This window comes from Triticum urartu, chromosome 3A, assembly GCF_056163025.1.
Source record: "Triticum urartu cultivar PI428250 chromosome 3A, HENAU_Tu73, whole genome shotgun sequence".
Taxonomy (NCBI): Eukaryota; Viridiplantae; Streptophyta; class Magnoliopsida; order Poales; family Poaceae; genus Triticum; species Triticum urartu.
The window spans coordinates 160,899,383-160,910,700 of NC_141875.1; positions in this window are offsets into that span (position 1 = coordinate 160,899,383).

Consider the following 11,318-nt stretch of genomic DNA (forward strand, 5'->3'; position numbering starts at 1 on the left):
CGCGACGTCCCGGACGCCGACTACGAGTAAAACCCGTGCGCGGCGCGAGAAAGAGCCGGCTGCCAGCCGAAGCCGAACCCGAATCCCCATCGAGCGAGACGCAGAAGGCCACCCCTGGGCCGTGGAGTGGCGGGGCAACCCGCCTCCGCCTCGGCCCCATGGAGAGAGATATCCCACCCCACCGCCTGTTGCGCATCCGACTCTCAGCGGCCGGTTAGGTCGCCGCGAAGGAGTCGGCGAGAACGATGCCCGCCATCGGATCGACCGCCTGGCGCGATCCCTGGCGCTGGAAGAAGAAGACGATGTCGGCCCGCCTTGCTTCGGCCCCCGCATCCACGACGAGCCTTTCCCCAAAGGGTTCTCGCTCCCAAGAGACACGCCCAAGTACAACGGCTCTGTGAAGCCGGAAGATTGGTTAATCGACTACTCCACGGCGGTTAGCATAGCAAACGGCAACAGGCGCGTTGCCGTGAAGTACGTGCCCCTCATGCTGCAAGGCACGGCGCGGACCTGTCTCAACAGCCTCAAGCCATACAGCATCAACAGCTGGCTAGATTTCACAGAAGCCTTCGTCTGCAACTTCACCAGCCCCTACAAGCGGGCTCCCAAGCCCAGACAGCTCTCCTTGTGCGTACAAGGCCCCGCCGAGTCTACTCGCAACTACCTCATGCATTGGGCCGAGCTCCGCAACTCTTGCGAAGGGGTGCACGAGGTGCAAGCCATAGAATACTTCACTGCCGGGTGCCGAGAAGGCACCCTCCTCAAGCACAAGCTCCTCTGCGATGAGCCGACTACCCTCGATGAGCTTCTGGTCATAGCGGACAAGTACGCCACCGCTGACTCCTCAATGAAGACCGAACTCCGGGTAGACGCGTCCGGGAAGGTACTCAACCCGGCGCCCAAGACGCCGGCTGGGGACTCCGGCCGACGCCCACACCAGAACGACCACAAGCGGAAGGGCCCCGCGCTGCCTTCCACCAGTCGGCAGGTGGCCACAGTCGAAGACGAGCGGCCCGAAGGGCGGCCCGCGCCCAAGAAACCCAAGGGCGGTAGGCCGGCTTGGCAGTCGGCCTTCTCCTACGAGCAAAGTCTCGACGCCCCGTGCAAGTTCCACAGCGGCGCGAAGCCGTCCAACCACACGACCCGGAAGTGCCACTGGCTCACCCGAATCTCCAAAGGCGAAGGGCTCGCGCCGCCTCCGCCTGCGAGTCCGTCGCCTCCGGCTCCGCAGCCGCCGACCCTCGGCCCGCAGTCGGAGCCGTGCACGATGAGTTCCCCGACGAGCATGCCGCCTATGTCATCTTTACAAGCCAGCCCAAAGACCGGCGCAGCAAACGCCGAGAGCACCAGGAAGTCAGCATGGTCGCTGCCAACCCCGCCGAGCACATGCACTGGTCAGAAAAACCTATCAGCTGGAGCCGGGCCGACCACCCAGAGGTGATGCCATCTCCCGGCTCTTATGCGTTGGTTCTGGATGCCACCCTTGCAACGGACAGATGCGCCGCCCATTTCTCCCGCGTGCTGATAGACGGCGGGAGCAGCATCAACATCCTGTACCGTGACACCCTGGAGAAGCTGATCGTCAAGGCAAAGCAACTCATGCCTACTCGGACTGTGTTCCATGGCATTGTACCCGGCCTGTCATGCGCCCCCATTAGCAAGATCAAGATTGATGTACTCTTTGGGGACAAGGAGCATTTCCGCCGAGAAGCGATCTGGTTTGAAGTGGTGGACCTGGAGAGCCCCTACCATGCATTGCTTGGCTGACCTGCCTTGGCCAGGTTCATGGCAGTTCCCCACTATGCTTACCTCAAGATGAAGATGCCGAGCACCAAGGGCGTCATCACCATAGCCGGTGATTACAAGAAATCTTCTGAGTGCGCAGCAGCCAGCAGCCGGCTGGCCGAGTCCCTTGTGATTGCCGAAGAAAAGAAGATGTTGGACCGAGTCATGGCCATGGTCGGCAAACAGTCGGCCTTGTCCCCCGATCCCAAGGAGTATGATGCTCAAGGATCTTTCCAGCCGGCCAAGGAGACGAAGAAGATACCTCTTGACCCCGAGCACCCAGAGAGGTTTGCCGTCATCGGGGCAAACCTAAACAACAAATAGGAAGGCGAGCTTGCCGATTTCCTCCGTGAGAATCAGGACATCTTTGCATGGTCCCCCAAGGACATGTCGGGTGTTCCGAAGGAATTCGCCGAGCACAAAGTACATGTCCGAGAAGACGCAAAACCAGTCAAACAACCCCTCCGCCGACTGTCAAAGGAGAAAAGAAGGATTGTAGGAGAAGAGATAGCCCGGCTTCTGGCAGCCGGCTTCATTATGGAAGTTTTCTTTCCAGAGTGGCTCGCCAACCCGGTCCTCGTGTTAAAGAAGAATAACAAGTGGCGCATGTGCATAGACTACACGAGCCTCAACAAGGCCTGCCCCAAAGATCCCTTTGCCCTGCCAAGGATTGATCAAGTGATAGACTCCACGGCCGGATGCGAGCTGTTGAGTTTCTTGGATGCTTACTCAGGATACCACCAGATAAAGTTAGATCCGGCAGACCGCCTGAAGACCGCCTTCATCACGCCATTCGGAGCCTTTTGCTACCTGACTATGACATTCGGCTTGAGAAATGCCGGTGCCACTTTTCAGCGTTGCATGCAGAAGTGCCTCCTCAAGCAGCTCGGCAGAAATGCCCACGTCTATGTAGACGACATTGTGGTGAAGATGGAGAAGCGCGGCACCTTGCTGGAAGACCTCAAGGAAACATTTGAGAACCTACGCCGGTTCCAAATCAAGCTCAACCCCAAGAAATGCATGTTCGGAGTGCCAGCCGGCCAGCTCCTAGGCTTCCTGGTCTCCGAACGCGGCATCGAATGCAACCCAGTAAAGATCAAGGCCATTGAGAGAATGGCGATTCCCACCAAACTTCGAGACGTTCAGAAGTTCACGGATGCTTGGCCTCCCTGAACCGCTTCATCAGCTGGCTCGGAAAGAAAGCTCTCCCCCTCTACCGCCTCATGAAGAAGACCACTCACTTCGAGTGGAATGACCAAGCCGACCAAGCTTTTCACGAGCTGAAGAAGATGCTGGCCACGCCACCTGTCCTGGCGGCGCCGACTGAGAAAGAGCCCATGCTCCTCTACATTGCCGCAACCAGCCGGGTGGTCAACACCGTCATCATAGTGCAACGCCCAGAAGAGGACCGAGCCCAGCCGGTCCAGAGGCCGGTGTACTATTTGAGCGAGGTGCTGTCTACCTCGAAGCAGAACTACCCGCACTACCAGAAGATGTGCTATGGCGTGTACTTCGCCGCCAAGAAGCTGAAGCCCTACTTCCAAGAGCATCCCATCACGGTCGTATGCACCGCCCCGCTGGCCGAGATCATAGGCAGCCGGGATGCATCCGGCCGGGTGGCGAAATGGGCCATCGAGCTGGCCCCTTACACGATCTTCTACCAGCCTCGCACCGCCATCAAGTCCCAAGCATTGGCCGACTTCCTCGTCGACTGGGCCGAGACCCAGTACCTGCCGCCAGCTCCCGACTCCACTCATTGGCGCATGCACTTCGATGGGTCCAAGATGCGCACCGGCTTGGGAGCCGGCGTCATCCTCACCTCTCCCAAAGGAGACAAGCTCAGATACACGCTGCAAATTCACTTTGCCGCCTCCAACAACATGGCCGAGTACGAGGCGCTCATACACGGGCTCCGGCTTGCCAAAGAGCTCGGCATTCGCCGGATCCTATGTTATGGCGACTCAGACTTGGTGGTCCAGCAATCATCCGGTGACTGGGATGCCAAGGACGCAAATATGGCAAGCTACCGCTTCCTCGTTCAGCAGATCAGTGGGTATTTTGAAGGATGCGAGTTCCTCCACATACCGCGAGCCGACAACGAGCCAGCTGATGCCCTGGCTCGAATAGGCTCCACTCAACAAGCAATACCAACCGGTGTCTCTCTACAACGCCTCCTCAAGCCGTCTATCAAGCCGTCTCCAGAGTCCGATTCCATCTTCGTACCGCCTGACCCCGATACAGTCGGGCCCGGCTCGAAGAACCAAGAAGGTGACCCGGGGACTTCGATAGTCGGCCAAGGGACATCAGCAGGAGGCTCGGGGACTTCCCTAATTACGCCCGACCTGGGGACTGCCACACACGGCTCGGGGACTGCGGTAGTCGGCCTGGAGACTGCACCAACACAACAGGCAGCGACCGACTTCAGCATTTCACCACCCAGCCCGCCCGCCCTGGTCGCAGTAGCCGCATTAGCAATAGAAGAAGTCACAGCTCCATCATGGGCTCAGTCCATCCTCAACTTCCTAATAAACCAAGATCTGCCGGCTGACGAAACAGAGGCAAGACAAGTCCAACGCCGAGCCGGACCATACACAATCATCAACAGAGAGCTCGTCAAGCGCAGTGTCACTGGAGTCCTCCAGCGATGCGTTGAGCAAGAGAAGGGCATTGCAATCCTCAGAGACATCCACCAAGGAGAATGCGGCCACCATGCGGCCTCAAGATCACTCGTCGCCAAAGCCTTCCGCCATGGTTTCTTTTGGCCGACTGCTTTGGATGACGCCAAGGGGTTAGTTAAACATTGCAAAGGATGCCAACTCTTCAGCTCCAAGCAACACATGCCGGCTTCAGCACTCAAGACCATTCCCCTCACTTGGCCCTTCGCCGTTTGGGGATTGGACATGGTGGGCCCATTCAAGACGGTGCGCGGCGGCATGACACATCTGCTTGTCGCCGTGGACAAATTCACCAAATGGATTGAGGCAAAGCCGATCAAGAAGCTGAATGGGCTGACTGCCGTGACATTTATCGCAGATATAACAACTCGGTACGGCGTGCCACACAGCATCATCACCGACAATGGCACGAATTTCGCCAAGGGAGCCTTGGCACGTTTCTGCGCGACGCAAGGCATCCGGTTGGACTTAGAGTCCGTTGCCCACCCGCAGTCAAACGGCCAGGTCGAGCGAGCCAACGGCCTCATCCTTTCCGGCATCAAGCCCCGACTGGTCGTACCACTAGAGCGTTCAGCCTGCTGTTGGCTCGATGAGCTGCCGGCCGTCCTCTGGAGTCTGCGCACTACCCCAAACAAGTCAACCGGCTTCACTCCTTTCTTCCTCGTGTATGGTGCCGAGGCGGTCATCCCAACTGACATCGAGTTCGACTCGCCTCGGGTAACCATGTACACAGAAGCGGAGGCCAAGGAAGCACGAGAAGACGGTGTCGACCTACTGGAAGAAGGCCGGCTGTTAGCCCTCAGCCGGTCCGCCATCTATCAGCAGGGCCTGCGCCGCTACCACAGCCGAAAGGTCAAGCCAAGATCCTTCCAAGAGGGCGATCTTGTGCTCCGGCTGATCCAGCGAACAGCCGGCCAACACAAGCTCTCGGCCCCTTGGGAGGGCCCCTTCGTCATCAGCAGAGCTTTAGGCAACGACTCCTACTACCTGATCGACGCGCAGAAGCCGAAGGCACGAAAGAGAGACGACTCCGGCAAGGAGTCGGAACGACCATGGAACGCCAACCTCCTCCAAAGATTTTACAGTTGAAATGCAGTATGTATCACGCTAACTTTTGTACTAAGTACGAGACAATAGGCCCCCCGAGGAGATCTTGGGGACTGCCATCTTTTATCTATGAATGAAGAGTATCATGCTTATGACCTTGTCATTACATTCACTTTTTCCGTCCGGCACCGGGCTCGACTAGTCGGCCCGGGGACTGGCCGCCTGGAGTTATATTAGAGGTCCTACTCGCGGTCAGACAAGTAGTGTGCTGGCTCCCAAGCCTTCTCTTGCCAAAAGTCGCAGATCGAAGAACCGGCTGTCCGGCTGGCAAGAGTTAAAGGCAGGAAAGGACGCCCACACGAAAAACGGCTAGGGACTAACGGACTAATATAACAAAAGTAGGTTTTTCTCCCACCACCGACCGACTACCAGAGTAGCCGGCCGGCCGGCTTCCATTCACCTCGCTTCAATCTAAGAAAGCTCGAGTACTTGCCTTCCCAAAAGGGGAAGGTGGCAAAGGAAACAGCCTAAGGATAAAAGGCATACACGAATGGAAACCAAACATGCACACAATAATATTTACATAAACGACCTTTAAAAGGCCAGCATTCAACATAGTTCGAATACACCCCCAGTGGGTGGAACTGCGCAAGTTTAATAAAATTGTTCAAAAGGCAACAAGCAGGAAAAAACAAGGATGGCAGATTAAGCCAAGGGAGCGACTGGCGAGTCGGACAGGTCGGTGGAGACAGCAGTGCCGGCTGGAGGAGTGGCCGGCTGGCGAACCTCGGCATGATCACCGCCTCCCGCAGAGGGCGCGCTAGCGCGCGCCTCGTTGCTGGAGGCACGATCAGGCTGAGGCTGGCTAGCCGCTTCACCGGCCGGCTCAACGTCTTCGCCTTCCTCTCCTTCGTCATCTTCGCCTTCATCGCTGGAGGCGATCTCCTCTGCCGAGTCCTCACCCGCTGCTGGGTCCAGCCCGAACCACTCCTCCGGCTGGGCAACGCCGTCGTCATTAATTTCAGGAGCGAAGACGCTGATGTCAGTGCACTCGGCAATCGTCGAAGCGCGCTGAGCGATAGACGGCCGCACCTCCTCCATCTCTTCGTCGGCCTCCAGCCGCCAGGTGCGCAGCTGGTCCAGGTTCAGCCCCGGATACCAGGCTCGGATGAACTCCAGCGCCCGCCCAGCTCCAAGCCGGGCTGCCGATGCCTTCCAGGCCTCGAAGCGGCCAACCACAACCTCCAGCCACTCGGCAGTCCGACTCGGGGTGCGGGGAATCGTCTCGCTTGGCCAGAGGGCGGCCAACACCTGCGCCCCGGTGCGTTGGAGGCGGCGGAGCATACGGTGAGACGGCTGCAGCCGGGCTTGGACCGCCAAGAGTTGCTCCTCAAGCGTCCGGCTCGCGTCTGGCACGATTTCAGCCCCCGCCTGCCGACGCGCCTCACGATGGGCCTCGATGGTTTGGGTGGCGAAGACGGAGTAGCCGGGAAAGTAGTCTGCACAGAGAACAAAAAGCAGCACAAGTCAGAACACAAATCAGGGATCAAGGGGCAAGCAAGGAGTGAAGAAGGCGGCTTACCATCGATCAGATCCTTGATACGACCGAAGCCCTCGCTCAGTGCCTGCTTCGCCTCAGTCCAGCCCGCCGCTTCGGTCTCGAACTCGGCCTTCAGGGCGTCCTTGCTGTCCTGCGCCTTCTTCAGGGCCGCCTTGTGGCTCTCCTCCTGGTCGGCCAACTTCTTGGCCAGGCGGTCATGCTCCAGGACCAAGGCGTTGTACTCGGCTTCCTTGGCACGAAGGGCGGCCTGGGCCCCGCTGAGCTGCCCCCTCAAGTCGGCATTGGCTCCTGCAAGCATGAAGACAAAGGAAAAATTAATAAGGAAGAAGTCGTCAAGGAAGATCCGACCCGGCTGCTCAGCAGTCGGCCTGAATCTCGGGGACTACACCCAGTGGGTGCGCTGACGCGCCCCCACAGGAAATGAACGAAACAAAGCACGCACTCCAGCTACTGGTCAGGTCCTCGGTTCTCCGGCCCAGCTCCTGAGCCTGGGAGTTGAAGGCGGCAGCGCGGAGGTTATGATACTCCTGGAAGATTATACAGGAGGCGAGGATAAGTTAAGTTGTCAGGACCTAGTAAGTTCCAAGCCGCCTGCGCAGCAGCCGACTCGGAACTCGGGGACTACACCCAGTGGGTGCGCTGACGCGCCCCCACAGAAGAAATCAAAAGAGCAAAATAACCAAGGCCAGAAGACTCACCCGGATGACGGCCCGCGTCGCGAGGAACTCTTGGGTGTATCGCTACAGCGAGGCGGCCTGAGCTTGAAGCCGGTTCCGGACCTCCTGGGCCGCCGCGTTCAGCTCGCCCGTCCCCCCGCTGGGAGTCCACTCGGACGTGCTGGCGCTGGCCGCCTCCAGGGCCTCTGCCGTCTGGCTGGCGCCCGCAGCTCGGTGCGGTTCCAGCACGGAGGCGCCACCCCCTGCGCGCCGGCGCAATGCCGACTGCACCTCGAGGCCGGCCCCTGCCTCCGACTTGCCCCCGGCCGGCTGCTCTGGCGCCGCAGCTGATTGGCCGCTTTGGCCCGCTCCAGTCGGCGCCGTCTGCGGCGCCCCCTCCATGAAGATCACGTGGTCCTCCCTCCTCTCCATCACCGGCGAGTCTTGGTCGACCTCCTCCGACGGGGGCACGGGGATGTCGGGGGCCACGGCGCGGAGGGGAACAACGAGCAGTGGAGGCTGGTTGTGCGAGGCCTCCGCCTCCGTCTCCGCGGCTGCCGCCTCCGCCCGGGCCTTGGCCGCCGCGTCGGCCTGCTCCTTCGTCGCCTGGGCGGTCCTTCGCTCCGCGGTCTCCCGCTCCTCCCGCGCCACCCGTGCGTTCTGCTCCGTGGCCTCCCTAAGGTCGGCGCGGGGATCCACGCGACGGGAGCCTAAACACCCTCCAGTCGGCCCGACTACGGAGCCGCCAGGACCCCGCTCAAGGGAAAGCGGTGCCCTGTCCGACGAGTAAAGAAAGGTTTAGAAGAGCTTCGGTCGAAAAGGACAACAAAAAAATATATACAAGACATTCGACGACTTACGCCGAGATCGCCTGCGGCTGTTTCACCGCCTTGCGGAAGCGGGCCGCCTTCACGGCCGCCTCATCCCGCTTGGTCGCCGCCGTAGAAGCCTTGGATTTCTTCGGCCGGCTGCCGAAGAAGGTCGACGCGGCCCAGCGCTTCTGTGCGCCGCCACGGGCAGCCGGTGCGGCAGACGGGCCTATGCCTTGATGATCAAGCGCCGGCTGGCGGTGCGGGGCGGCTTCGACCTCGTCGTCGTCCAGCCAGTCTTCGAAGCCGGCCCCGAGCCCCGCGCCTCCGGCCTCGTCGCCTTCCCCCACGATGGCGTCTTCCATGGCGGCCACTCCCAGGTCCGGATCATCGGCGTCATCCACCGTGCGGTCGGGGAGGAGTTGGCGCTCTACCCCTGCGGCCCCGGCCGTCGGCGGAAGAAGAGGGTTCTGCTAAAGGCAAACCAACTGATCAGAGGTCGACTATCATGAGGCCGGCTACAAAAAGGAAGAAAAGAAGAAAAAAAACTTACGGCAGGCGGAGGGTTGGCGCGGGAATACGGCCCCTTGCCGTATCGCCAATCCTCGGCGAGCTTGTAGTTGGAGATGTAGTTCACCATGTAAGACACCTCTGCATGAGGCATCTCCCTGGTGCTCAGCCGGCACGGGTCGAAGCGGCCGCTCATCTGGCAAATCATGTGAGGCCAGCCTTGGAGCGGAAGTACCCGGCGCTCCACGAAGGCGGCCACCAAGTCGGCTCCGGTCAGGCCCTCCGACTGGATCATCACCCGAAGCCGGGAGACGGCTGCTTTCCCGGCCTGAGACAACGACCTGGCCCGGTAGCTCCACGAAGGTTGCCTCCCAGCCGGCGGGCCGGCTACGTAAGCCAGCAGGTTGACGTAGTCGCCTTGCTGGGCGACGTTCTTCACGTAAAAGTAGGACTTCTGCCAGAGCTTCACCGACTGGATCAGCGGGATGGGCGGGAACGGATTGCTCTCGCATGTCCGCCTCATGGCAATGAAGGCTCCGCAGGGGGCGGGCACGCCCGCGACGACGGTGCCGAGCTTGCTCTGGAAGAATTCCCCCCAGAGCTCGAGCATGGGGAGAACCCCAAGAAAGCCCTCGCACAGGGTGACGAAAGTCGACAGCAGCATCACCGCGTTGGGCGTGAGGTGACGCGGCTGGAGGTGGTAGAATTCAAGGAAGGCTCGAAGGAATCCGCTCGCCGGGAGGCCAAAGCCGCGCAGGCAGTGCGAGCGGAAGATCACCCGCTCGCCCTCCTCCGGTGCCGGCGAAATCTCCCTCGCCGGCGCTTGACGAACCCGCACGAAGTTCTCGCCCGGCAGGCGCCGCGTCCGGTGGAGGAACTCGACGTGGTCCTCGTGGACATTGGAGCCATCCCACGAGCTCGACAGCGCCATGGGAGCGACGCGGCAAGGAGCAAGACGATGCGACGGCGGAGACGCGCATGACCCCGCTATGGTGGGACCAAAGGAACTGAGAGGTCCGACGGTGGAACGGCGCGGCAATGGGTTGCTGCGGTGGCGGAAAGAAGTAGAAGGAAGGCAAGAAGGGGCGGAGCGAGGGAGAGCGTGCGAGCCTCTGCCGCTCCCCTCCTCCCCCTACTTATAGACCCGCGCGGCGGAGCCGAGGAGGCGTGGCGTGGGGGAACGTGGGGATCAACTGCGCCCACTCCCCCACGTCCCGCGATTATTGCGCCCTAATGGCGTAATAAAACCGCTGCTGGAAGGCAAGCGGTCCGCGTGGGCCGCAGAAGATCCGCGCTCGGGCCGAGGCCTAGGAGTGGCGGGCCCGGGCCTGCGGCGGCGTCCCGTCGCGCGCGTGCGCTGGCAGGATTTCCTTGCCACGTGGCCCGCGGGATGGCGTGCGGTCAGCTCGCAGGCCGACCCGCGTTCCCGCCTACGAGAAACGGGGCTTTCCGAAGACGGCGTGCACAAGCACAGCCGGCCCCTCAGGATAGGAAGCTGACCGAGCTTCTCGTCCCTTTGTCAGCCTCGAAGCTCGATCAGCTTCGGGGACTACTGTCGGAGTAAATAACCATGGGTAGCCTAGCCGGCTCCCCCTGGCCCTACTAAAAAAATTACGAGCCGATCCGGCCCTCAAGAATCCAAGACATGGGGCCGCCTTCCCCTTGTCGGCTGTCTCCCAGGCCGGCTATCGGAAGGTGACCCGACTTTAGCCCTCATGAAGAAAGCCGCGGGAGGGCTCCGAGAAGCCGGCCGCGAGAAGGCCGACTCCAAGAAGCCGGCTTCCACAAAGCGGTCAAGATCGTACCCTTGAAGTCTGCATCCACATAACGGCAATGTGACGGGGCGTGGCTACAGTAAAGCCTGCCACCCCCGAATCCCGGAGCACGCCTGGCACAGTGCGCCGTATGGGTGGCCATGACCCGTCCGGCGCGGCACTGTTGCCACGTTGACCCTGACGTCATCCATGACGGGCTGCCAGTGTGGCCCACGGGCGGTGGGCCCCTTCAGGAAGAGAGACACCCGAAGGCGGCCAGGCCTCCCCCAGTCGGCCCAAGACAGAGCCGGCTCTCCACAGCCGGCTTGCCACCTCCCTCGAAGGAGACGCCCCATTAAGGAGACAAGACGCGGTGAGGCTACAGCGATCACCCGCCGGACGGCGGCACTGTAGCCACGCCCACCTCCGCGAAGCCCTCGTCACCAGGATTGAGCAACAGTAACCAGCCACCGACAAGGCCCTGGACAGTGGGGCCTGCCTGTCGACCAAGGAGCCGGCAG